The 22,435-nt window shown below is 37.4% G+C and overlaps 1 protein-coding gene across 5 annotated transcripts in view; it reads right to left on the bottom strand.

The window, feature by feature from the left end:
- CADM1 (cell adhesion molecule 1) overlaps positions 1–22,435 on the bottom strand; it is a 370,211-nt gene that overhangs the window by 110,226 nt on the left and 237,550 nt on the right. The window lies entirely within an intron of this gene.

The following is a 22,435-nucleotide window of genomic DNA, read 5'->3' on the forward strand; positions in this document are numbered from 1 at the left end:
GTAATCAGGTGATCAGCATCTATGTACATGTGTATTTTTATATACCTCTCCCTCTATGCCCCCCACAAGCCCAAGTTCTAATGTTCTGATTCTCAACAGCTGACAAACAGTAGCTTGTTGAAATGGATAGACAAATGATGAGAATGAGAGATAATTCTATGAGAACTTGTTAGAAGTCAGCAGACTCCAAAAAAAGACCAGTGATATTATTTCTATTACCATCCCCTTGGGAATAGACTCATTTCGATTTAGTGCTGTTTCTTGAAGGAAGCAAGCTACATAACTAAGTTCCATGTTTTATGATGGAGAGGCAGACACAGATAACAACTTTAACTTCTGCTCATTGATAAGTAGATCAGTAGACTTCAATGTCAGGGTGCCTGGGGTCAATACAGGTCTGAGGAGATAAACCACCAGAACATTAGGACTGTTTCCTAGAAAGCTACACAGTTATCTGTCCAAGAACATAAAGTAGATATTCTAGTAAGATAGTAAAAGCTGCATTTCCAACATGAAGGCTAAAGAGCAAAACTGGCTTCTCTCTATAAAGTCAGCTACTCTAGGATGATAAGCTCTCCAAAATGTCTAAGTGGCCATGTCTGGGCTAAGAATAAGGACAAACAACATAAAATCAAAAAGCAAAATAAAACCTTGCTTAACTGGAACCAATAAAACAAAGACATCATCATTGTCTAGGAAAAAAAATGCCAATACCCCAGTAGTAATTTATCATTTGCTACCACATTAAATTCAGAAATGTCTCTTAAATGTTCCTCATTAACTGAGCACATTATTCAATTCTGTGCTAAATTTCAAAATAGCTCTTTTAACTAGAAATGAGAAGCAAGAAGTCATACCGGATACCAGTTTGATAATTAAATGAGTTCCCCAACGTTTCAAAGTTAAGGAAAAATAGGAAAGGTACTGATCTTTGTTACCAGAAGCATCAGGATTTTTATCACACATTTAACAAAAGTGTAGGTACCTTTAAATGCCAGATACAAAAATAAATTGTGTTTGGTTTTTAATTAAGTCTTTATCTTTGTGCTAAAAAAATGTGCCTGGGGGTTTAGATTGTCATTTTAAACAAAAGTAAATGGTAAATGCCTTTTTACATGCAATACCATTAGATATAATTATGCAATGGGCAAAGCGTGTATCACACTATAAATGTCATTTGGTTTTACAGTTATAAACTCATCAACATTTATCAAAACATCGCCTGGAGAAAGAATGAGATGGCTACAGCTAGTGACAAATTCAATGCCATCTCTGAAAGCACATGATTTAAAGAATCACAGCAACACACACGTGTGTGCTGGTGGTAGCATTCTCATCAATTGAACTGAAATTCAGACCTCTCTCCTCTCCCCTCCCAAATCTCCCAACTCTGATTGTGATTCAAGGTCTGTTTGGTTCCCTGAAAATCCCCACCTGAAGCTTGCAAAGGTTAACATAAGGGGTGGTTTTCCAGCCAGCTTCTACAGGTAAAGGAGCATGCGTGTTCATCCAACTTAGCTTTAGCATTTGATTTCAATTGCCGATTCAACCAGGCTCCTTAGGGCTCTTTAGTTAGTAATCTTTTAATGGCTTCTCTTCCAATGGAAGCCAAGGGACTATTACTACTCCATTTCCCTCATACAATAGGAGTTTGTTTCCTCTTTCTTGTACTGAATTAAAGTGATGCAATGGCAGAGATGCTTAAGCATGAGCACTAGGCCCTGCTAGCACACTGTGTTAACAGTTCTCCTTTCAGAGTACCATTTCCCTAGCCCCATCAATCTGCTTGTTATCGCCGGGGGAGATTTGTCCCTTGAAGAACAAAATGGCTGGCTTTTTTTCCCCCTAAAGTGTACTTCTTTCTTTGTCCCCACTACAATTTCATGCAACTTATTAATAAAAACCTTGACAATAGTCCAGCACAGGAACTCCATCAACAATGTTTCTGCCAGATTAACACCTGCCATTTGCAGCATAAAGCTCCATTAAAGTCAAGAGGTAAAAATACGGAGAAATCATCTATCAGTTGGATTTCGAATAGTTGTTCTCCTCCCGCCCCCCTCCGCCTTGGTGAATAATGTCAGTAAAGCTGCAAGTGTATTATTTTCCATGACACTATCTATACCCTTTACCCCCTAGGCTGGACACTACCTTAACCTCATATGCTTGGATAGCAAGATATCCAGGTCAAACAGCTCCTCAAAGGCATAATTACCCATCAACTTAACTAGTGCTGTGCCCTTTTCTATCAAAGCATGTTTTTTGTTCATATCTCTTCTTCCTTCTTCTTTTCTGTCCTTCCAAGGCTTAAAGAGCCTCTGTTCTTCATAACTCAGGCTATCTTCCCTTCATTGTCTAAAATCACACCGCTACATGAAAACACATAAAGTGGGCAGTCAAGAGAACTAAGATCTAATCCCAACTCTGTTACTAATAAATCTGAGCCTCAATTTACTCATCTATAAAAAAAAAGTTTTACTAAAAGACCTCTTCTATCACATAGGACTACAGCATTGATACCATGTGACTATATAATTTCTTAACTTATTTTAAGAGAAAGGATGAAAATCAAAGAGGAAATTGCTTTTGCATTGTTCTAGAAGAAAATTTAGCTTTACTTAATTATTAGTGGGCTTTTGGCCCAGTACCATGATGCTGCTATTATAAGAACACAAAGATCTCCCCATGGTTTTAGGGATTAAATTCTATGTGCATGGTCTACTTGGAAGAGATACTGGAAAAAATGACTACTGGGAACCAGGACACTACCGTGTTAACACAGGCTCATGTATCCTTGGTAACAAGGGGACTAACTCTGGGTTTCAAGTTTTCTCATCTGTAAAATGGAAAAACAATTCCATTTACTGGGATTTTATAAGTATAAAGGCAGCTTAAAATAAGCATAAGATACTTAGAAGTCCTGAACAGAAAAGATATACTTAAATTCAAGAAGTTGTTTACTATTTATGTGCTTTGATCCCAACTGTGTTGTATATTTGCGAAGAAACCATTAAGGCCCAAAATGGAGCATAGCTGAAAGAAAAGGTTCTTTTTATGAGTTTTGGTGGGGTTTTTTTAGGGTGGGGGAAAGAAATACATTTTGGTTAAAGGTTCATTTTAACTATTCTAAAAGGGATGCAGTCAGTCTGAACAAGGAGAAAAGCAAGAATATATTATAAGATAATGGTGCATGTTCCATTTAAGGTTCAACTTTTCTTGTTTCCCCCACTACCAGAAATGTATTTTTGAAAAATTCAAGCTGATCCCATTAGCAGCAATTTTCGATTTACTGATCTTCCCAAAAAATTCACAGAACATCTGAAAAAATATGGACAGGTACCTGTTTAGTGAAGAAGGTTAGCAGGAGTTTAGTTACTATCACCATTACTTGCATTTAATTTCAAGCTTGCTAACTCAAAGATTGAGAAAGAAGGAAGAAAACAGGTTATTTAAAATTGATGTGTTTTATCATTACCCATCATTAAAAAATGATGCTGTTGTACCATTTCACAAGTAGCAGGGAGTGAATATTTAATGCTTATGCTAGTATTTATTAATTTGGTACTTCTACAGTTTTTTAGTGAATGACTATTTAAAATGATTGTGGCTTTTAAAAAAACACACACTCCATTGGCATTTAATTTCTATTTGGAAAGCATTTGTATTTCTACTTAAAAATATACTCAGGGGCATCAATAAATTGAAACACTGTTTAAGATGATAAGTGACATCAGGCTTATAAGGAATAAAAGTCACTCCAGCAGAGGCAAAGGGGGGTGGGGGGGTGGAGAAGAGACCTGGGCATGTGGGCTAAGGTATATGGGAGAAGGAAAAAGAGGAACTTGCACTAATCCACTTAACAAATATTTTTTTCAAAATCTATCTTAGGCCCAAGAAAATAGCATCAAGTGAAAGGAACAGCCTACAATAATATCAATATATTCACATCCACTCTACAAACTAATCTGCTAAATATAATGTGCTGGTAGGGGTGTATGTATACAAGTATGCATGCATATGTAAAATTGGAAATACATAAATCCACTAATTATTTGGATATATCAATGTATATGCTACTGGAAAAGGTGTGTCTATCTACTCCTCTCTGGCTCCACTCATCACTGAGAATTTCCAAGACCAAGTACCCGCTGACCCCCGAAACCACTTCTCTTACATGTCGTCTTCTTTTTAAAGAATATAAGTTTCCTGAGGGAAGAATTGCCTTCACTGTTGGATGTGTATATCCAGAACTTAGCAATTAGTTGGCACAGAGAAAAAGTATTAATGCATGCTTTTTCACTCATGCATTCATTCATGGAAGCATTAAAAAATCTTGTATATTGTTCCTTCTCTTTCCAGCACTTAGAACCTATCTATTTTAGCAATTATGGGCTAAAGTTCTTTTGAAGTGAAAGATTTATTAAAATGACTTTGTAGATTAAAAATTAACTATCTTTACCCTAGACCCTCAAACTCTTTAGTCAATTCAATTTAATGTAACAAACATTTATTAACTGCCTATTCTGTGTGTGGTACATATTAAGTCTGACTTCCCCATTTAAGAATGCCTGAACATTCCCACCCCAACATTACTGCTCTCCATTTTGTTTGTGGGCAAACCAGCCCACTGGCACACTGCAGAAGCGGACAAAGAAAAGTCGATCTGTGCTGAACACTAATAAAGACCACATTTTCTCAACAAGATTGCATCCAGTAAATTGCGTGCCTGAGGGCAACGTACAAAATGGGGAAGGCTTGTCAACTATTGAACATCTCACAGTTGGTAGCCAATAGCCAGCCTGAATAGACAGAAACATATTGCTGACCAGTGATACCCAGCCTCCAGATCTGCCTTCAAACAGTCCCTTACTGTGACAGGTTTCATTATTATTATTATTATTATTATTATTATTATTATTATTATTATTATTTTGTTGTTATTATGCAGCACTGATACCTTGAAAGCTGGCTGTCCATAACCAGCTTCACTTTTGTAGCACAAAATGAAAGCAGGATCTGACAAAATACATGGAGTTCAAAGCTTTTGGGAATGCCTGCTAAAGAAAAATGTATAAATGATTTTCCTTTTAATTTAATAACAACAGACTGGGCACTACAGAGGACTTCTCAGATATTAATAATCCCATGGTGCTAAATAAGAGCAAAATACCATTATTGAGAACAACTCCAAGTCCAGATGGCTTCATTTTGTGTTGCACTGGCAGATATAATGGCCAGATTATAGCTTAGATGAGATTTAGGCAGGTGGTCTAAAGATAGATTTTTAATTATTAGTAATGATAACAACTTTAAATGCCCCAGTTCTTCTCTTTAAGTTACAAGGAATGCAACTTCTGGAATCGGGGGGCAGGGAGGTGGGGCTGGTCCTTTCTACCCTTCCTGAAACCTCTGGTTCAATTTATGCTTCTAAGGAAAAGAATATATGTAACTCCTGCAGCCAAGCACCTTAGATGATTGCTAAATCAAGACGTTTTAAGTTCATTTTATAGAGTATAGAAAAGTCACAAACATTTCTCAACCTACCATGTGCTAGGGATGGAAAGCCTGATAAGACACAATCCCTGCTTTGGAGGCGCTTAGGTTGCAGTTGAGGAGCCACAATATAGGTACATAATCAAAAAGATCAGTTCAATCTTGCATAAAGCTCTTTCTATGCATATGTCAAACACTGTCTTAAGTGATAGAGATACAAAGAAAAACAGATTCTGCCCTCCAGGAGCTCCCATTAAAGACCCAATAATGAGAACATCTAGCCTGTTTGAAACTTCTAATGAGGGAGAACCCACTAACTGGCACATCATGGAACTCCACTTTAGAACAATTCCAATTGATGGGGAGGTTTTTTCCCTAATATCAACTCCAAAGGTACCTCTCCTTGTAACTGACCCCCCCAGTGTTCTTGGTTCTACCCCCTGGAGCCAAATAGAACATGTTTAATCCTCCAATCCTCCAATCCATGTTTAGTCCTCCAAAAACTCAAAGAAAGGAATTATACCAAGTCTCCTCTCTATCATTATATAACCATATAATAAGTCTCCAGTTCTTTTAACTAATTCTCATATGACATAAATTCAAGGTCCTTCAAATGCTCTCCAGAAGCACCAGAAAATGGAGACAAGATTGGGGGATGGGGGACAAGGGGGTGTAGAGACAGGATCATGGGATTTTATGGAGAATATGATTAGAATTCCCCCTTTAGAAACCACAGTCTGAAATATTCTTTTGCCTTCAAATGTCCATTAAGACTATGAGGAAGTGGAATGTTTTGCTGATATGACTCAAGAAAATATGTCTGTTTATGTCTGTGTGTATATATACACATATATAAATGAATATACATTTATATGCTTTGTATATTAAAATAATGATACATTTATGTGTTAAAATATGAAATATTGATTGGTTTGGTTGATGATATGATATATAACATATGGACACAAAACCTGATATCACTATCCAAATTATGCTACACATTTCCCTATTCTAATATCTCAGTAATGAAACTTTACTTCCAGAATTTTATGAAAATATTCTATTCCAAACAAAAGTTTTCCAGGAGGAATATAGAAAAGAATCCTGTCTATGGGAACACGTATTCTCTTTTCAGACATATCTCAATATATTAAATATCTGTTTTGCTATGTGAACCATTTTATCTCTAATTAAAATTTTTTGCACTATAACTGAAATACTTAGCTAGCAAAGCTTCAATATGCTCCAGTATTCCACCATCTTCAAATGAAATTGCAGCAGGCCAGTTGCCTAAGAGTGATTTGCATATTGTATGCATGTACAAAGCTAAGCCCCTTTTCATGAAAGGACAACAGACTTGGCTGCACTGCATGCTAACATCAAACCACTGGATATAATCCAGTTAAATACAAGCCTTAATTAGGAAGACATTTGCTGTCCAGTAAAGGATGTGAATCTTGAGTTAATCACCACTACAGACTATCTTATTTCTGTATTTCAGAAGTTATAAAGAAAAAGAAAAGAACAGACAGCATGATGCGTGCAATGAATTTGTACAATAGTAGAAATATTAAGCATCTCATATAAATACACCATATTTTTTATGGAGCTGCTACGTTATCATTGATAAAAGTGCCTGGCCTTCTACCCTGGCATTCAGGTTAGGTCTGAATTGCAAAACTGGACCACAAAACCAAGTACTTTTATCCTCTTGAATGGATTCAGAGCAATAACCTAGACTGTCTTTTTTTTTTTTTTTGGGGGGGGGGGTAGCATATGTATTTGGAGTGGGAAGGGAGGAAGGAGAAAGGAGAGAAGAATGTGGAGGTGGGGGTAGAGGGGAGATTTTATAAGAATAAACTTTTAGTGCTTGTTTCTCCAAACTGCTCTATTTGGCTTAGTGATGAAAAATGCTGGAAATTATATATAGCTTACCTTCCAGATAAGAAAGCAGAGGAAAAAAAGGAACAGGGGATTAATTATCAATCCTACAGAATGAACTTTACCCTGATAAAGTAATATAGTCCCTACAGGCACAGAAGATGAAAAAATTATAACGTGTCTAATACACAGTCAGTTTTTCATACTGTATACAAATCAAAGCAGGTCTTATGAAACAGCTACATCTCAGATCTTTGCAGGGCCAAGGTATTATCATCGCCATCAGAATTAAATGAAGCAACTAGTTCTAAGCATGTGACAACATTCCTAGCAAGCCCAGCAGACAAGACAATATCAAAAGGTACATTTTCTCTCAAGATCTGGTCACCTTGAACGAGGAGGACTATCTTTGGTCCTCAGCATTCTCTGACTTTACCTTACCTGACAACACCTTAAACTGATGTTAGACATGTGATACTCATTTGTAATGGAAAACTGCAATTTGTGGCATCTCTACTCTTATCTTTATGTAACTGCCACCATGATTAGGGACCTTTAGTAGCTGGAGGAGACCGAGATGGACATACCAGAAATCAATACATTCCCCACTAAAGGAGAAAGCTAGAGGGAGACAACAAGACCCTTAAGTACTGCCTGCTGGCATTCGGGCTCAAATAACAGTGTGAGAGGGAAATTTTACCACTGTCAAGCTTTAATAGGTAGCTACTATCAGTGCCTAGAAAAAGTTCCTCTAAGATACAAATTTGGAGAGTCTCCTTACCATTTCTTTTACAATCCTCAACAAAATGCAAAAGGGAAGAGAGTGATGGTAAAATGGATGACTGATTCTGGAAAAGGAATGCAACAACTAGACAGAATTAGTAAGGGAATTCATTTCCAAGGAGAAAAGGGGGCCTACTAAGCTATTCAAGAAAATTTCAAGTCTTTACCATTTTCCTATTTCAAATTTCCTATTACAAATACTAATCTGCCTCAGAGCTGTCAAAATTGTGCAAGCCACTGTTATTCAGTCTGAGACTTAGAAAGGCTTCAGCCATGTTTCCTTTGCCAAACAACAGGACTCACTTTTCAAGAAAACCATTTAATTCTACCAGTGTTTAAAATGAGTCTGTTAGAAAAGATGGATCCTCAGACCCAAGGCAAATATGCAGTACACATTATACCCCATGTGGAAATACATGAACTGTCTATAGCTACAACAATTTTTCAATGAAGCTAACATTAGTTCTTTATACATAAAGGAAGTTGTTTTTCAGTGAAACCACTGACAAAAATAAAGTTAAAAACTCTATTTTTCTTGCTCCAAATGACTACAGGGGCTACTATGGTAATGAAATTTAAATACAGAATTAGTTAATTGGGTTTTTTTCCCATTATCTGTAGCATGTACCACTATCTTTACACAGAGAATACAACTACCTCCTACACAAAAATATTGTTCAGCTTGGAGGGTTAGGGAATTGGTTAGATTTAGCTTTAGTTTGGTTCCCCCAATGTTTTTTTTGTACTATGTGACTCTCAATGAATGAATGATATTTATAAAGTTATCCTGGATGCATTTTTTAAGGAGTGATTAACTAAAATCATCATAGGCTTGCAGGGCAAGGGCAAAAAGTGAAAACGCAGCAAATACTTTGGCACACTACTTTTTACATGAAAAGGGACGTCTTTCTTTTAGCTTAGACTTTTGGTTACATTAAAGATTCTAAAAAGAGTGTCATTTGAGGCACGAAGGATTAAAAGCCTCCGATGACAAAATCTGAAGAAAAAAAAATCTATGTCCTGGGACTCAATTCCAACCATAACCTCTTCTAGGTTTCTAGGGATCAGTAAGAAGAAGTGGCTTCCATCAGGCTTCTCCAGGGTGATTACTTCTATAAAACAAAGGTCTAGGAAAAATTCCTGGGCTCCATTCATTTATTTCTACACAGTCATGCACTTTCATGTTCACCAGGGGAAGGTAATAGAATCTAGAATGAATTGGCAGCACCTAATCCAGTGCCTTGCCTATAATTGATGCTCAATAAAAAACACTGAAAGCAGAGAAAAACATCTCTAGCATTAGAGAGACTGGCTGTCTGTTGCAGGAGGTATTCTGGGTCTGTTCCATGTTAGGCCATAGCCCCTTCCCGGTCCTGCCAGGGAAGGTCAAAGAAGGTGCATCCAGGTGCAGAGTACTTAGATGGGATTCATTTCCGTTCCATCCGACCCTGCAACCTCAATCTATCTTCTTGACCCTTGTTTAATATACTCCTGCATTTCCAAAAGAGGAGTCTGTGGAATCTCAATGCTCTATGATCAATATTCACATATGACAGCAGTAGTTTGGTATATAATGGGAATAACATCACTATTCAAGTCAAAAATTTCTAGGCTTGAATGAGAAGTTGAGTCAATGAAAAGTCTGGGCTTTGATAAACGAACCACATGACTATAGTCAAGTCAAAAGTCAAACCTCAGTTTCCTTCTCCCTAAAATGGGTGTGATAATACTTATATTACCTACCTCCAAGGATTATATGAAGGAAAGTGTTTGATAAACCTTACCATTTTTATGTGACTGAAGGCTATTATTATTCTTTAGGACCAGGAGATCTATTCTTTGGAATGGAAGGAAAGCGAATGTTGCTATAGGCAAAGAACAGAAACTAGAAAGGTTCCTGTTGAGAGTAAGCTTGAGTTTAGGCAATTATTTGTGGCAGGAAGAATGAGGCCCTAAAAATGCAGGGAAACGAAAGGAAAAACTGGCAGGGATATGGGCAAAACCAAAGGATAAAAATAAAAAAGGTCCTCAATAGAAGGAGCTTGAAAGCTATTGCCCTTTAACTTATCTCAATGCAAATGGACCCACGAATCCATCTTCTCCTCTACTGTGGGCTGAATTATACCTCACATGGTACACTAAAGACAGCCATGAACAGTTTTTACAGCTTTGATGAATGGTTTTTTAGTTGAGGTTGCATTATGAGAACAAAACAAGCAGTCGTGAATCATGAGATTTTATAGGTCTGCTGTTTTGTATAGTTTTCTAAAATTAAGTCTCTAAATTATAATCCACCCCCATTAGGAAACTAGGCCCAGAGAGCAAAGACATTTTAGTGGCTATGCAATAAGAGGTGATGGGATCTTTGTGCTTAGAGAAACTAAAATATAAGTAAACTGAGAGGGTTGAGGGCTGGAGAAAAAAGCAATGGCTGGCAGAATAAAGACCTGATGCTACCCAGGAATAAATTACCAGTTGATGTTTACTGTAGTCAACTGGTTAAGGCGTCAGTACCAAAGAAGAGGGGTAGACTTGCACTGCCATTTGCAGGAGACAAACAAGCAAGGCTCAGACACCAGGACATTCTCAAACTAAAGAGATGTAATATTAAGAGATAATTTTACTATGTCAGGTTACAGAAACATGGTTTCAAAACAAACACTGACCATCTCCTTTAAGTTCAGATTGTGTGATACACTGTAAAGGAGAAAAAAGTATTAGGCAGAGTTAGTACCCTCAAGATGCTTGCAATCCTGCTGGTGAATAAGTAAGTACTTCAAGTACAAAAGGAAACAGCCATGAGCATTTAAGAGCTTACCATACATGAGGTTAAAAAAAAAAACCCCAAAAGATGGTAACTGCCAGCAAGGAATTCAATCAGATGGAATAATGAATAGCATGTAATTGTGCTATTATTGAATGAAAACACTTATAAGTGCTCTAGGACATCTGGGAAAGGAAAAAAAAAAATTAGTGTGAACTGGCAGTCAGGAAAGGATTCTTATTGAAGGTAGAAACTGAACTAGAATTTGAATCCATTAACAAGCATTCATTTATCACAGTGGATAAAGAGCCAGGCTTAGAGATGGGAGATTCGAATCTGGCCTCATACGCTTCTTCACTCTCTGAATCTGGGCAAGTCACTTAACCTTCATTGCTAGCCCTTACCATTCACTCCTCTCTAAGAGAGAAGGTAAGAGGTATTAAAAAGAAAAAAGCATTCATCAAAACACTGTCCTACATGGCTGCCATGTAAGTACACACACACACACACACACACACACACACACACACACACACACACACACACACACACCCTCAGGGGAATTGGAGTCTTACAAAATAAGGGAAAGGTTTTCAAGGTGGGAGATGTAGGGAAAACAATACAATAACAGAGAGGAATTTTCAACCAATTGATCAATCAATCCAAGGAGAGTGTATTCTGTACTAGATGCATACAGCACAGAGGCAAATGAGAGTGTCCCTACCCTTAAAGAACTTGGGTATTGCTGGGAAGAAGAAAAAAAAATCTACAGGCAAAAAGGCACAAGTAAATAAAAAGTAGTTTGAGTAGGAGATGAGGGAGAGACTCACAAACTGGGAAGGTCAGGTAAGGGGGTAATTTCTGCCAGGAAGAGGAACAAGAAGTCTCATGGGCCCAACAAAGAACAGGCCTGGCGTGGTTGGTTTGTATCAGGTGTAATGGGAGTAAAGTGAAATAAGTTTGAAAAGATGGAGTAGAGAAGGATTGCAAAGGACGGTAAAGGACAGTTGTTTGTATTTTATTCTTGGAGCAAAAGGTAACCACTAGATCAGATGTGTGTGAGGAACACCTCATCCAACTGCCTTGGAAACTATGAAGCTTAGGAAGATGGCTTATCTAGGCACAGAGCATATCCAAGGCTAGCAGAAAATGACCTCTCCAATTATTTAAGAGTTAGGAATTGGGGATAGCTAGATGGTTCAGTGGATTGAGAGTCAAGCCCAGAGACAGGAGGTCCTGGGTTCAGATGTGACACTTCCTAGCTGTTTGACCCTGGGCATGTCACTTAAGCCCCACTGCTTAGCCCTTACTGCTCTTCTGCCTTAGAATCAATAAACAGTATTGATTCTAAAACGGAAGGTATGGGTTTGTTTAGGGGAAAAAAAAAAGAAAGAGTTAGAGATCCTCACTCTTCTATCAAAGGACTTCTTGTGATGCCACATCATGGGAAAGAGGTTCCCCCAAGACAGTGATGGCCATACTAATGAAACCCCAGCTCTGCAAATTCCTAGCAAGTAAGGAAGGCTTCTAGTAATGAATTCATTTCTTACCCAAAGAGAAGACAAGCTAAATTTGAAGATGATCATCAGTAGAAAGTTGGCCGCGCTACACTTTTTTTCTAAAGCTAACTGTTAAAGTGAACTGATGGAAACTGTGTGCTAAGATGCCAAAGACAGTGTAAGAAGAGACAGCTCTCATCGCACCTATGAAAATACTCATCCTTGAGGTACTGGAATAAGTTGATGAAAGTAAACAAAAAGGCAGGAGATGAGGCTTCAAAAAACAAAGCATTGGAACACACAGGTTTAAGGGTTGCACAAAAACACAATTCTAGATCCACTTGCTTTAAAAAAAAATCATTAATTCTGATGCAGGAGGAAAGGTCCATCATTTAGAATTTTCTAGTAATCTCCTCCCAAAGGTAATGTAATCTAGAGTCAGAGGTTATGAAATATTTTAGGTCCTTGTAGAACTATCAGTGTTTTTCTACTTCACTTTAAAGGAGTCCGATAACTAATGTCCTCTCATTTTCAATGTACCCCTAGGGTATACTAAGGTTAATAAAGGGTTTTCTAAGTTGGTCCCTATTAAATGAATTGACCAAAGGCTTTACTTCCTAGTAAGATGGATCCTATCCAAGAATGCCATGGAAGACAAAGAATCCAACTGGTTCAGTGGCTCAATCCAATGAAGCATTCACTCTCAGCATCTGACAGCTAAATCTCAATGCTTTCTGACAGTATGAAGGATGGCTAATTTCTTACGTTCTCACTGGTAGTTCTTAAATTCTCACCAATGAACCAAATGTTGATCAGTCAATGCCAAGGACACATAAACCAAATTGCCAACCCTCTGCAAAACAAACTTCAGCGTCTCAGGAGAGTATACCATTAGCTTTCAAGCTTAAAATCGGATTAAACACTTCATCTGTTCCTAGTATATACATGCATATATATACACACACACAGAGTGAAAACAATTACAGATACCACCTGCCTTTGCAAGGAAAAGGGAACTTTTGACAGGTGGCCTATAAATATGGGGTCCTGACAGCTGAAGAGTGCAAGAGCTGAGTGTACTTTATTTGGCTTCTTAATCAGATGCTATTCTGAAAGAGGATGTTCCCTAGATAAGAAAGTTATCATAGGAATTTTGAAAACTATCACAAAATTGTTACACCCTATGCCCATGGCAGTTCTTTTTACAATTGGAGTAAACAGTACGAACAATGTGCCCTTCCCTCCTGGCAGATATTCTGTGAAGGTGAACAGTCTGTTGTATCATAAAACTTAGAAACAGCAAATAATATTTAGATCCTAGGCTTGTAGGGGAGTCAGAATGTAGGGTTCAAACCTTTTTCTTTAAAGAGAAGAAAAAAGAATCACAGAAAAATGAGGTGACTTCTACAAGGGAGGAGGGGAGTAAATGGCACAGCCAGGCAGGGCTTTAATGGGGTCCCTCTGGTCCTTCTTTCCAATATGCTGGAGCCTCTGGCAAATCCTCCCGGAACCCCATAAAAGGAAACAAAAGTAAATGTCATTTTCCCCAGACCACAGCCTAAATAGTTATGTTTGCTTTTTTTTTTTTAAGTCCAAGGATTGTAGCTTATTTACAGGACTGGTTTGTGTATAATATATGCATTTTTAAATGAAATTTAAATGCAGCAACTGAATGGATCACAAACTGATGAAATCAAATTTCCATTACTCTGTCCTAAACTACCGTATCAAAGACTTTAAAATACCTCAATAATATTTTAATCACAGAACTAATGCCCTCTCCGAGCCCAAGTCAAGCAGACAGAATCTTTCATGGCTGCCTGGGGTTTCCAATTGATAAAGAACCAAAAACTGAGATAAACATCCATCTTGGTGGTTCAATTTGTGATGTTCTGAGTGGATAGATCCTGGCTCTTATAGAACTACCTTTCTCCCAATTAGGTAACAATTTTGCCAATTAGTTTTCCCAGAGAATCAGCCTCACAAAAGGAAAAGGGGAAAGGCAGAAGCATAAGGTGTCAGGAAGGTTTCTGCACCTCCTGTCACATCGCTACTGATTAAAGAGTCCCTGAAAGAACAGAAGGAAAGTGTATTTCAAGTACAACAGAACCTTTCAGAGAAAGTACATTCACCTAATTGAAAAGCAACTTGAAGCAGTTATTTTTATACCCCCCAAAAGCTGAATCATTCTTCAAATTATTTCACAAAAATCAATAAAAGAGAAGGAGTTCTCCCCAAAGTCAGCACCCAAATCAGTGCCTGTTTGAAATTAAAAACCTCCCCCTATGGGGGCAGCTGGGTAGCTCAGTGGAGTGAGAGTCAGGCAGGCCTAGAGACAGGAGGTCCTAGGTTCAAACCCGGCCTCAGCCACTTCCCAGCTGTGTGACCCTGGGCAAGTCACTTGACCCCCATTGCATACCCTTACCAATCTTCCACCTATGAGACAATACACAGAAGTACAAGGGCTTAAAAAAAAAAAAAAAAAAAAAAAAAAAAACAACACACCTTCCCCTATATAGATTTGGTTCAAGGAGCCAAAGATAAGCAGGAACACACTTAGTCCACTCAATTAAAATATGTGTTATAGGTGAAGAGAAGGCCTGGGAGCCCTCACACAGGTTTTCCTCTTAAGTTTGTATGTTAATATCCTGCCATAGACAATAGCATGGTTGGGAATGTGATTCCAACACATTTTACAAAAGGACTATTTTATTATTATTTATTAATTGCAGTTGTTCTAATGAATAAGAAAGTAACAAAAAGAAAGCAAATCCATGTGCCTGGCTTAAAATTAGAAAAAGTACCTAGTCTAGTAAGGTTTCCACCATCCTGGCATCATTATACATATATATATATATATATATATTTTTTTTGGTAAACCTTCACTTTCTGTCTTAGAATCAATACTGAGTATTTGTTCTAAGGCAGAAGATTGGTAAGAGTAGGCAATGGGGTTAAATGACTTGCCCAGGGGCACACATCAAGGAAATGTCTTGAGGCCAAATTTGAACCCAAGATCTCCTGCCTGTCTCTAGACTTGGCTCTCTATCCACTAAGCCACCCAACTGCTCCACATACATATTCTTAAATTACAAAAGCAATCTAGACACACACACACACACACACACACACACACACACACACACACACGGTAAAATTTAAGTCCTCATAAAGTGAATTATAATTTAGACACATAGTAGTCAAAATGAGTAGCCAAAGCTTATAGTGGGAGTATAAGATTCTGGTTATCAACTTTTGCCAATGATATTGGGGAGGGATTATATGAACTTAGCATTCTGGCTTTGACCCATTCTACTTCCTTTTACATATTCTATATGCTTTAGGAACCTAGAGGATTCAAGGTCTTAGAACACTAAGGGCTTTGGGAGGTCATCAAATTCAACTTTCTCAATTTAGAAATGTGAACATGGAGGCCCTAAGAAGTTAAGAGATTGGCCCAAGTTCCCACAACGATGGGAGGTGGGATTTGATCCCAGACCTTTGGGGCTCCGAGCCCTGTGCTTTTTCTAAAGACAGAGTATCATAGTAGATGATGGAAAGCTAGTCTTGTGAGTCAGGAAGTCAAATCAAGCATTTATTAAGCACCTACTATGTGCCAGGCACAATATTAAGGATACAAAGACAGACAAAAACAATAGTTTCTGCTCTCAGAGACTCCACAGGAGACAACATGGAAACAACTATGTAAGAAGGAGATACACAATGAATAAATTGAAGGTACTCTCAGAGGGAAGATGAGGGAATGGCATAGGCTCCTTGAAGAAGGTAGAATTTTTGCTAAGACGAAGAAGATGGAAACTAGCAAGCAGAGATGAGAAGAGAAAGCATTTTAAGCATGACAGACAGACATTGAAAATGAGGGAGGAGGGGCAGACAGAAACAGAGAAAGATAGGGACAGAAAGTACATCATATGTAAGGAACAGCAAGGATGGCAGTGGTACTGATTCTTACAAAGTACGTGGATGGGAGTAAGGAAGGCAAAAGGTGGGCAAAGTCTGGGTGAGGAGTGATAAAGAAAATATTCTATTTGATATTTAATCCTGGAGGTAATAGGGACTGCTGAAGAGCAGATGTAATATCATCAGAAATGTAAATCATGTCTAGGACAATTCTGAGAAACTTATGACAAAAGAACTCTATCCACCTCCAGAGAAAGAACTGTTGGAGTCAGAACACAGATCAAAGCATGCAATTTTTCACTTAAGTTTATTTGCGTTTTTGTTTTGGCATTTGGGTTTTATATGATTATTCTCTGAACAATATGGAAAAATGGTTTGCATAATAATACATGTATAACCCATATCGAATTGCTTGCCAGCTCCCGGAGTGAGGAGGGAAAGGAGGAAAGGAGACAATTTGGAGCATATAATTTAGGAATTCTTTTCTGAGAATTTGTTATTACATGTAATTGGTAAAATAAAATATCTTTACAAAAAAACATAAATTATGAAAACCAATTTGACAGCTGAATAGAAGCTAGACTAGAGTAGGGCAAAGACAAGGCTAGAGAGATTCACTTGAAGGCATTTGCAATAGATTGGACATAAAGAGATGGGTGTGCACTGAAAGTGGTGGCAGAGTCAGAAAAGAGAAAAATAAGCCTTCTGGCTCAGTAGCATTCTAATTATGTGACCTGGGGCAAGTTACTTTAACTTTTAGGAGTTTTATCTAAGACCATAAAGTCATATAGAAGATGGCAAGATGGCATGGTAAAGAAAGCTTCCTTGTCTAAAAAGTTTCCTACACACACACACACACACACACACACACACACACACACACACACACACACAAAAAAAAAAAAATCACAAGTCCACTATAAATCATTATTTTTCAAGAAGAACGATCTATCTATTTGTGTATCTATTTGTGGTTCTCTGGACAAATCCCTTTTGAACTTTGGGCCTTAGCAAATACTTTCCTCCAAGGTTGCAGCATCCCTCTTCTTTAAAGGTCCAGTTCAGACACCATATCCTCCAAGAAGCCTTCCCTTGAACTTCTACAGGATCATAGCTCTATCTACATGGATTGGGAACTTGAGATGCCCTTGAAATCCAACCCCTTCATTTTGCATCACTACTCCTCCCTTCTTAAATCGCTGACAGGGCTATCTGAAGTTCTGTTCATAAATGTGCCTGATAGTAATTTTCCTGGATAACTTTTTTCCCCAGAAACTAAAGAATACATTTCTATGAACAGGAACTGAGTCTTGGTTCACCATACTTATACCTCCAATACCTGACACAGTGCATTACATATAGTAAATGATTAATAAATGTTTTGTGAATTAAATCTCAAAGAACTCTATATTTAGAATGATAAGGATTCCCATTAGTGATAATTCAATCTAGTCCCCTTTATTAAATAGATGAGAATACTGAGGCCCACAGAATTTAAGTGATTTGTCCCAATATGGCTCCATAGGTAATATGTGGCAAAACCAGTCAACGTATGATGCCAATTCTTCTGAATTCAAATCTGGCCCTCTTCCCACACAACCATGAAACCATTCACAGAATGATAAATATCTTAAGTATAGTTATTTTCTATGCTTAAAGGACACGGGCAGAATTAATTTAAAATATGGATAACAGAATAATTTCTATTTTGTTCATAAAATAAGTTATCATGCTGTAGAAATTCTCAGAACATTGAACTAAATATAAGTACCTTACTTTACATGGTTTCCTAAAAAAGTTATGTTCATCACATGCTATGGGATCAGAGAAGTCTATATTCAAAGAAATTCTACAAGTTCATTTACAAAAACAATCACCCACTAATTCATCTGTGTGATAAACCTAGATATTTTTCCCATTCACTGGTTTTATATAATGAAAAGTACACCTAGAAAGACGCCACACTGCCAAACTTCACCTTGAAAGTAGCCTTGGGAAGTTTCTCAGCTTATCCATGGTATCTCTTACTTAGCTCACTACTCCAGGCTGGGAAAAGAAGAAGTCAATTACTAAGACTAAAGAAATTTGGCATTTCAAGCCTAAACTTCTAGGACACACCGCTTACAGGGTGCTCAGTATCAGTCTATCCTAAGCAAGGATGGGATGAGATATGCTGTTTTAAAAAGCTTTTCAGCTTGACTACTCTTACCAAGAACTGAGAAAGCAAAATGGGATTCTTTTACCAAATAGTCTTGTTACCATACTATTAATTTTAAACGCCCCAAAAAATTTAAAGAAAGAAAATTGAGGTTAGATTAGAACAATATGATGAATGTGAAATCTACAGAAAATAAAGTCCTGTCCTTCTATCTTCTATAGACTGGGGGTAGCTGACAGCATGGAAACATACTCAGCTAATTCCATGGCTTTCTCTAAACATTAAGTCAGTTACAGAGTGAAGGAGAAATGAATTTTTAACTTCATTTATGATTTTGACTAGGAAATTAAAACCCGAACCTGGGTAAAATAAAGGAAGCCTGATGTATTTGATCAAAGGCGTTTTATGAAGAATTTATTATCAGATGGGAATATCAAATGAGAAACAGAAACACTGGAGGAGCCCCAATAAAACACCAGTATTTGAAAAAATAAAGCATAAGCTGATGGGCTTGAGGTGTTTGATGGTAGTGAGGATAAGTAAAAGGAGAAAATTGGAGCAAATAAGATGGATGATGTAATTAAGGCCTAGGGACAAGGCGGGGAGGTGGGGAGAAATCTGAGTGTGGGTGGTCAGGAAAAGTAAGTTATTCTAAACTCTAACTGGGCTAATAGACATCTTTGCAAAATAAGGTCCCCAAGTGTCTTCCTATATGCTGATATCTACATCTGAATAGTTGAGGACAGAATTTGGCCCATGATGTGCCAAGTGTTTGCCACAGACTTGCATACTCTCACCAAACTCCCCTAAATAGAATACTGGTACCAGCTCACCTTCAGCTGCTTGACAGTAACTCAACACTGCTTCCCACTCAGTGTACACAGCCTGATTGCTTGCAAGATACTGCAGAGCCCAACACAAAAAAATTACTATAGCAACATTGGAAGCTCTTCTTAAGGGAGAAGCAGGTAAACTGAGAGAAGAGAGGAGAGTAAGGAGTGTCCACTGTCACCCATTCCCAAAGGATGCTAACAGCAGGATATATGCTCCATAAAATGACTAATGTTTTGGGGAAAATATTCTAATTGAACTTACAGTAATTCTGAATTTTCTTTTTGAATGACACAAAAGATATAATCATTGCCTTTCTTTCTCCAGAGGCTTAGTAGGAAGGGAAAAAAAAAAAACCCTTTGTGGAAGTAATATCTTCAGTATTTGAAAGATAGTCTTTTTATATGAAACAAATTCTGGATTGGGTTACTAAAAGCATCCACCTGCTTATCAATCTAAAAGCTGCATCTTTAAAGGTCACAAGTGAAGGAAAATCAGATAGACTCATTCTAATTCCTAGCAAACGGGAGCTCATTTCTCACCAAACCACCCTGCAGTGCTCAGTAACATGACCTTTCACTTACAAAGAGAACAGCAGATTTCTGTCTCTCATGTGCTATCCTTCCTTCCTCTTCAGGAATTAAATGCAGTTTTGATATTATCATTACACACTTCCATAACATGCCAATAAAAGGTCCTATATATTAGCATTGCTTTTCCTAAATATCCAGCAGTATCATTCCTACAATCTGCTGCAAAAGGACAAATCTTAGTTTAAAAAAAAAAAAAGTTTTAGTTTATCCTACTGCATAGTAAGAGAAATCCCTAAAAAAAGTATGAAATATGGCATAGCATAAGCATGAAATGAAGAGCCAAGAGTAAATAAAAGTAGCACTTAACTGCTCATTACTCTGAAATTTGCTCATATATTGACAATAGGCCTAACAGCAATTTTACAACAGTTGTCCAGAAATAGGGGCAATGAAAAACCAGCCGGACGCAGGAGAATTTCCTATCTCCAAGGAAGCTGCAAAGTGTCTCCTGGATCTAAACTGCCCCATAAGAACAATTAGAAGTTTTCCTAACCCAACATGGTGGCAAAAAGACTTACCTCCTAACAGTCCTTAAAATTCTTGTCTCTGGCACAGAGTAGGAGCTTAATAAATGTTTACTGATTTGATTGATTGTTCAAATTCAGTCAAGGAATTCAAAATGCAACATATACAACCATCCATGTGAAATATTAATATTTATACTTGAATATTTTAAAAATCCATGAGTTCTTCAGTATGGTTATGCCCTCCATCAATATAAAATATTACCCTCTGTGTAACTTGGTAGACTGTCTTCATGAGATAGTATTATGGCTGATAAAACTCATCACAGGGTTTACCAATCCTGTGGGGATGAAGCTCTTTGAATTACTTAGGTTGATCCTCAGAAATATGCTAAAAGCCTTTCCAACTTGGTAGTAACAATAACTAGCATTTATATAGTACTTTGGAGTTGGCAAAGCACTTTATAAAATGTTATTTCATTTAATCATCACAAAAAAACCTGGGAGATATCACCATTTCACAGATGAGGAAATTGAGTCAAAAAGAGCTGAAGTGACTGGGTTAACTCTGAGGTTAAGATTTGAACACAGGTGTTTGTGGCTCCATGTCTAGCACTGTATCTGCCTGAGCTACCTAACTATCATGGAAGGCACTTTGCTTGATTGGACTTGGAGAATCCAGTCACACCAAGGCACAGAAGCAGGATTCTTTGCATTTTACAGGGTTTTAAAAATTTATATATAAACTTGATTGTGAAAATCATTCAATCCCATTTTCGGGAGGCCTTTAGATTTTTTAATTATCTTTTGTCTTTACATCATATTCATTTCCTAATATAACCTATCTCCTTTCTCACCCAATGACAATTTTTATTAGGGGAAAAAATGAAAAGAATGGAGTTCAAGTCAAGCTAATCAAAAACAGTTATTAGCATATGCAATATATCAGGCCAAATAAGCCCCCACTTCTCCAGAGAAAGGAAGGAAGTACATTCTCATCGTTTCTTTCGAGCCAAGATTGGCCATTTCATTTATACAATTGGGTTTTAATTTTTCTTCTTTTTTTTTCTATTTACATTGAATTGTTTTGTAAGCCTTTCAGTAACTTCTCAATATCCTTCGTATTCATTGTTTCTTATGATTCAGTAATATTCTTCATATATTTGCATTCAATGACTATCCACTTTGTTTCTATTCTTCTACAAAAGTGTTCTTCCTATATATTATATTTAACCCTTGCTTTCCCTCTCAGTAACAACTCTAAGAGAATGAGGAAAGATCTAGGCAAACTGGTTCAATGGCTTGTCATCTGTCACTCAGCTAAGAAATATCTGAGGCCAAATTTGAACCCATGTTCTCCTGACTCCAGGCCTGGTGCCACCCAGCTGCCTCTCTTACTATAGTTTTGAGATAGAGATATAAATACAGATTTATGTTTAGATCTATGTGGGCAGGTAGGTGGCTCAATGGCTAGATTCCCAGGCCTGAAGTCTTATCTTTCTGCATTCCAATCTGGTCTCAGACACTTACTAGCTGGGTGATCCTGGGCAAGCCACTTAGCTCTGTTTGCCTCAGTTTCTCATCTGTAAAATGAGATAAAGAAGGAAATGGTAAATGACACCTTCATCAATGCCAAGAACACACGAAATAAAGTCACAAACAATCAGATAGGACTGAAAATAACTGAACAACAATAAAATAGATATATATACAGGGATGGCTATGACCTTCTTTTCTGTCTTTTTGCCATTTATGTTAAAACCATCTTTTTTACCATTTAGGGACATAGAACTAGCAGTAAAATCTCTGGGTCTAGAAAATGCACATTTTAGTCATTCATTTTGATTTTAAGCAAAATTCCATGTTACTTTCTATTCTGGAGGGGCTCAATTCACAGATTAATATATAGTATTTATGTACCTTTATGGTTTTTTCTGTAATTTCTCTAACATTGGCTATTTCCATTGTAACTTTTCCCATTTTGCTAGGTATAAGATGAATCCTAGAATTATTTTTATTTTCATTTCTCTAATTATTAGTGATTTGGA

The sequence above is a fragment of the Gracilinanus agilis genome, chromosome 3 (assembly GCF_016433145.1).
Source record: "Gracilinanus agilis isolate LMUSP501 chromosome 3, AgileGrace, whole genome shotgun sequence".
In the NCBI taxonomy this organism is placed as follows: domain Eukaryota; kingdom Metazoa; phylum Chordata; class Mammalia; order Didelphimorphia; family Didelphidae; genus Gracilinanus; species Gracilinanus agilis.